Source organism: Echinops telfairi, unplaced genomic scaffold (genome assembly GCF_000313985.2).
Source record: "Echinops telfairi isolate 266 unplaced genomic scaffold, ASM31398v2 ScPeMD7_2573;HRSCAF=3158, whole genome shotgun sequence".
Lineage (NCBI taxonomy): Eukaryota > Metazoa > Chordata > Mammalia > Afrosoricida > Tenrecidae > Echinops > Echinops telfairi.
The window spans coordinates 977036-982538 of record NW_022106471.1 but is presented as its reverse complement, the minus strand read 5'-3'; the positions used below and the strand labels follow the sequence as shown (position 1 = coordinate 982538).

General features: G+C 52.1%; 1 protein-coding gene across 2 annotated transcripts in view; it reads right to left on the bottom strand.

Annotated features, from left to right (window-relative positions):
* The window catches only part of ADD2 (adducin 2), a 63450-nt gene extending 58368 nt beyond the window's left edge, over positions 1 to 5082 (bottom strand). For both annotated transcript variants that reach the window (XM_045294157.1, XM_045294158.1), the window contains exon 1: positions 4971 to 5082. The gene's annotated coding sequence lies outside the window, so the exon portion shown is untranslated. The remainder of the gene's footprint in view (positions 1 to 4970) is intronic.
* Positions 5083 to 5503: the final 421 nt, after the last annotated feature.

Here is a 5503-nt window from a genome sequence, read left to right as displayed (position 1 = left end):
TATAATTAGTGGGCTGGCTTGCCCCCAAAAGGTATATAGGTGTGAGCCAGCAATATAGATCTCTCTCTCTGACTCTGAGCTCCTTGCTGCTCACTCCCTGGTCACCCCCCTCTCCTTTGTTCCCTTCCCCTCCTTCCCTTCCCCTCTCACCACGTGGACCACCAAGCTGGGCTGAGGTGAGCAATGTTGCCATGGAACGTGTCTGACTGTATTATTGTAATATCTCTCATGCTCTCAATGACTTTAATATAATACTTATATATCTTAACCGTACAATTGTGCATTACTGAACCCAGAAGTAGTATTACTGAATGCGAGTAGAAGTACTAGTAATAGGAGTATTAGCGGTGGGGGCTGGCCCTTCACCCACCTCCCCCCCAGCTCCAATTTTTTAAATTTAATACTACAGTCCATGTGCTTGAGTGAAGACCAGGGTCTTTCGAGAGTCAAACTGGGTTAAAGTTGCATAATTTTTCCAGGACCTTGAACCGGTTCATGCCAGTCTGATCCCCTGCTGAGAATTTGCATTCCTACTCCAAACAGATGGAATGAGAATCTATATTTTCATTAGATTCCACCTTAACACAGATTCTCACACCTGGAGATCTTGCTAAAGGATAAATTCCATATATCAGGGATGCGTGAAAATGGACATTCTCAGCAGGGGGGTTAAGCCAAAATGAGCTGGCTGGAAGCCTGGTGGAAATGACTGAGAATGAATGGATGGGGCCCCTCTGCCCTGCTACAGGAAGAACTGTCTGAAGAAGGGGGCTGTGCTCCAGCCTCGCCTCTGCAGCTGCATGACTACAGCGGACCCTGTCTCGCCTACGTGTCAGCACTGCCAGGCCCTTCAGTGCCCAGGGCAGCCTACCAGGTTAGCCCTTCCTCTGCTGGATCAAAAAGATCCTGGTGATTGGACAAGAACTAGACATCTAACAGATTATAGATATATAAAATCACCACTGAATCCACCTCACAGTGGCCCAGTGTCTCAGACTAGACACCTGGCCCAGTGTCTCAGACTAGACACCTGGCTCCACACGGTTTTCAGTGGCCAGTTTTTCAAAAGCACGTCACCAGGTTTTGGGTGTTCTTTTTTCCCCTAAAGCACCTCTGGGTGGATTACAAAGCGCCCACCTTTTGGTGAGCAGCCAAGCAAAGCGCTTAACTGTTGGCGCCACTCCAGGGTTCCTTAAGATGGGGAATATTCCTTCGTAATGTTCATGGGGAAATCCCATGATGCGTTCATTCTATTTTCCCACCAACTTGCTGAAGCTCCCTTGAATAGACTGAGATACAAACAGAAGAGCGTTAAACGCGAATCCAGAGACCTTAACCTGCCAGGGCCTCACTTTCCTTCCCTGGATTCCCATTCCATTCTCTTCGCCACCTGCTGGCCGCCCAGGCTCTAGCTGCCCTAGGTCCTCAGTCTCTCAGGGCCTGGTTCTTCCACGGTCCTGCGTCCAACAAGCCTCACCTTCACTGGGGTCAGCAGCTCATTAGCAGGGTGGCCTTGCTATCAGGGGGCCAAAAAAGCATCTTCTTCCTGTCCCTGAACTGCGGGTGACCTCTTCTTCTATCCTGATAGGGTTCAGTCAGGACTCCACCCTATTAGGCCCCCTGAGTGGGTATGGTGCAGTAGATAAGCCACAGTGGGGACGTGAGAGTCCTCTTTTTTTTTTTCATTCTTCCCTCTGGGGACAGGCAAATAGCACCCCCCCACATCAAGGTCAAGGACAGGTACATGCAGAAGGTCCCCAAGGGTTGGCCTAAATTGATGATCTTGGCCTTGAGCGGAAACTAGAACCCCCTGAAGAGCTGAAGAAACACACAGATGCCAAGGATTCTCGTGGCATGCGTTTGTGATGGGCCCTGGATAGCAAGGTGATTCCAATGGGCAGTCAGGGTGGAACTACTACCGACCTGGATGTGAAAGCTTGTGACATGGAAAAGCATGGTGGCCATTTGGGGCAAGCCTTCTGAAGACCACACCAAGCTGTTTCTAACCCAAGGACCACCGCGCACTTCCCCTGCTGTTCTGACCCTCCTCCCCACCCACACTGCCACCTGGACTGCGCACTCAGGCCTGGGTCCCACAATGACAGGGCTGCCAAGCCCTAACCTGATTCCATTCTTTCCTTCATCGGTCGTCTCCTCATGAAAACCCTCCCTGGTGGCCCCCACCGAGCACCACCCTTACTGGTCTGATAAGGAGCCCTCGGACAGCAGGAACTTCAGAACAGGGAGGAGACTGTGCTGGGAGTAGCAGCCAAAAAAAGGATTCTCTAAAGAAATATTTTCCAACAGATTTGGCATGTTGCTAGAATGGCAGTTGTGGTACGAGGTCTCATTTAAAGCCAACTGCTTTCCCTTCATCGAGAGAGAGAGAGAGAGAGAGAGAACTGGAATTGAACTGAAATGTTCCAGGTGGGAGTTGCTCTGGACTGGAGTCGCACCCCAGTTCTGATTTGCTAGGGCTTCGGAAGCAAGTCATTTTCCTTTTATGGGCCTCGCTTTCTTCATCCCCAAGGTAGGAGTGAACAGAAGGAGCTCCGGGATCCCTTGCAGCTCTGCCATGCTATGCATTAACTAAGCCAGTAAGTGACATGTTCAAATGGAAAAGGCAGAAGGATGGGTGGGCCAAGTTTCCTGGGGGCCAAAGACTGCTCTGCTTCCTCCCAAAGCCACTCTCTCGAAGCCAGATACTGAAACAGATACATCTGGAAACATCACATGTGATCCACTGGTAATTAATTGCTTTGTAGACTTAAGCCAATGCCTGTGGATGTGGTAGGGTAATAATGCTTCACCTCCATTCTGCACCCCTGCCCCAGCCTCCCCCACAAGAACACTTCCCTGCAGCCTTCTCTCTGGACCAGGGATGATCAGAAGGGAGCCTCAGGTCGAACACAAGGAGCTCTCCGAGCCTCTGACTGCAGTCAAGACCCCCGGGGCAGGCAGCTCCCTCCGCAGACCAAGCTTCTTCACCGCACCACACCACACCACACCACACCTCCTTTCTGCTGAGTGACTCACCAAGGCAAATGAATTCCCTTTTGCCCTTTCAAAGTCCTGAACTTTGGGTGTTATTTTTAAAACAGCCACAAGCAACTCCCCACCCTCACCCCCACCCTGCCCCAGCCCCCAAGTGATTGGATTTGGACAGGAGGATGAGCTCAGGCTTGAGGTCCACCAGCTCCAGAACCTCCTGAACTGTCGGCTTCTCGGGGACTTGGGAGCTCTTCCACCAAGGCAGCATGGAACTAAGCCTTTCTAGGCCTGCATCCACTCCATCCAATCAGGAGAAGGCTGGTTTTCCCCTCCCCCTTGGAGTGGCTTCACTTCCCAGTCAGGTCTGACCCAGGAGTTAAGAAGCTCTGGACCTGGGGGGCCGAGCCCCCCTCCCCACACACACACTTCCTGGACTGCATTTCCTTCTCATAGCCAGGCCCCAGGGAGCTCTCCCCAAGGGACGCCGGTGGGATGGTGCTGGAGAGAAGCCTCACTTTCACCACCATGAAGGAAGGGGCCTGGGCAAGTGCTGGTGACCTGGGGGCAACCTGATGTGCCCGCTCTCTCTTTTCCAAAACTGACGTCAGTGAGCAGAGTTGTATGCAGCATCGCTTCGTGGGTCAAAAGCCCAGGTTCGGGCATTCAAATCGCAGCCATGCTGGAGTAATAGCTGTGCGGTCTTAGGCAGGCAATTTATACTCTCGTGCCTCAGTTTCTCCACATATACAAGCAATATCACCACCCCATAAGGCTCTCGTGAAGATTAGATAGGCTAATGTTTTGGAAGTGCGTAAGCCAGGGCCCGCTGCATAGTAGGTGCTATTAAGCATTTGCTGTGATTATGGGTTCCTTACGGATTAGAATAATTTTGGCGTTAGGAACTCAAGCAGTAAGCTGCCCCAGAGTCCACGGTCAACAGGTGCACATTAAATAATTACAATTGCATGTACAACTGCATGTTTTCATCCCCAAACTAAGGCCATCGTGAGCTATAGCAACAAAAGGGACATCCAGAAAAAGACTGGGAGGCATGCCTACTGTTTTGTGAGCAGACGTCGGTGGGGACCTGTCAGGGTGCAGACCAGAGAGAGGCTGAGCTGGGTGCTGGGGACCAGCTATCATCGGGCCAGGAGTGGGTCTTTTCATGGTTCATTTTCATTCCTGGGACCCCTCGATGTGACAGACACTATTGCCCCAGTTTTACAGAGAGAGAAACTGAGTCACACAGAGACTCCACAACTAGCCCAAAGCTGACAGCTAACAGTAGGGTGAGGGTTTCTGCCCCACTGTGCAGATCCTGAAGGAGCCCTAGTGACCTGGTGGTTATGAGTGGGGCTGCTAACTGCAAGGCCAGCAAAGAAAGATAGGGCTCTCTACTCCCATAAACAGTGTCAGTCTTGGACACCCACAAGGACAGTTCCACGCTATAGGCTGCTGTGAGTCAGCAACCACTCAATGGCAGTGAGCTTGGCTTTGGTTTGGTGCAGATCTGGTGTGCCTCCACTCCATCAGACTGTCCCCAAATACCTGCTAGTCGGTCCTGTGGAAGAGGGAGTAGATCGGTTCCCTATAGCCTGGGGCCGTGGGTGGGGGTGAGGGGCCAGGCAGAAGTAAGATGCAGAAAGGGCAATTTTAGCAGAGTCTTTGAGGGTGAGCTGTCCAATTGCACAAGTACTCGGGAATGGGAAGAGGGAACAGGCTGCCTTGTTAGCTTGTGAGCACTTGCTCCTTGGAGTCCACTGGCAGCAGCAAGGCTAGCAGGGGCTTCGAGCGCTATGGAAGGCTGGACCAGAGGCCTCTTAGGTCCCTCCAAATCTAGGGTGGCTCCTGAATGAGCAGGAAGGGGCATCTGTGGCAACAGCCTGAGTGTCAGGAAGTTCATCCCAGTGAGATGTACCCAAACAAGAACATCCTAGTGCTGCCTGCCCCCAGCACCACCCAAACTGCCAACAACTTACTAGGATGCTGGAGCAGCCTTCTCCAAGGTTCGCTCTCCTGGTGCTCGGCCTGCACACCCTGCTCCTCTCGCTGGGTCGCTGACCGCATCTACACGACTTCCAGCATAGACGGGAAGCTGGAAAACACAAAAACCATGAACATCAGGGTCTCGTCAGCACTGCAGTCTGACATTGAATGCTGTTTCTGCACCAACATTTACTGTTGCAGCAGCATTTGTAAGGACCGCTGGGAAACTCTTAGGAACTGATCAAAGTTTTATGTCCACAGCAAATGATGCCTACGAAAAGGGCAAGAACTCATCACGACCTTTACAGCGGGGATCAGATTGGGCTTCCTTTGCTGAGGACGACCAGTCAGGTGTCAGCGGGAGGAGCGGCATCATGGGAGCTCGTGGGAGAGCCCAGTGGCGTCTGTGGGTTGCTGGGCTGGAAGGCATATAAGCCCCTTCCTGATACTCCTCAGAACGCTTTACCGAGCAAGAGCTGTGAACTCAGAGGCTGGGGTGAGGGATCTCTGGATGGATGGAGGCCAA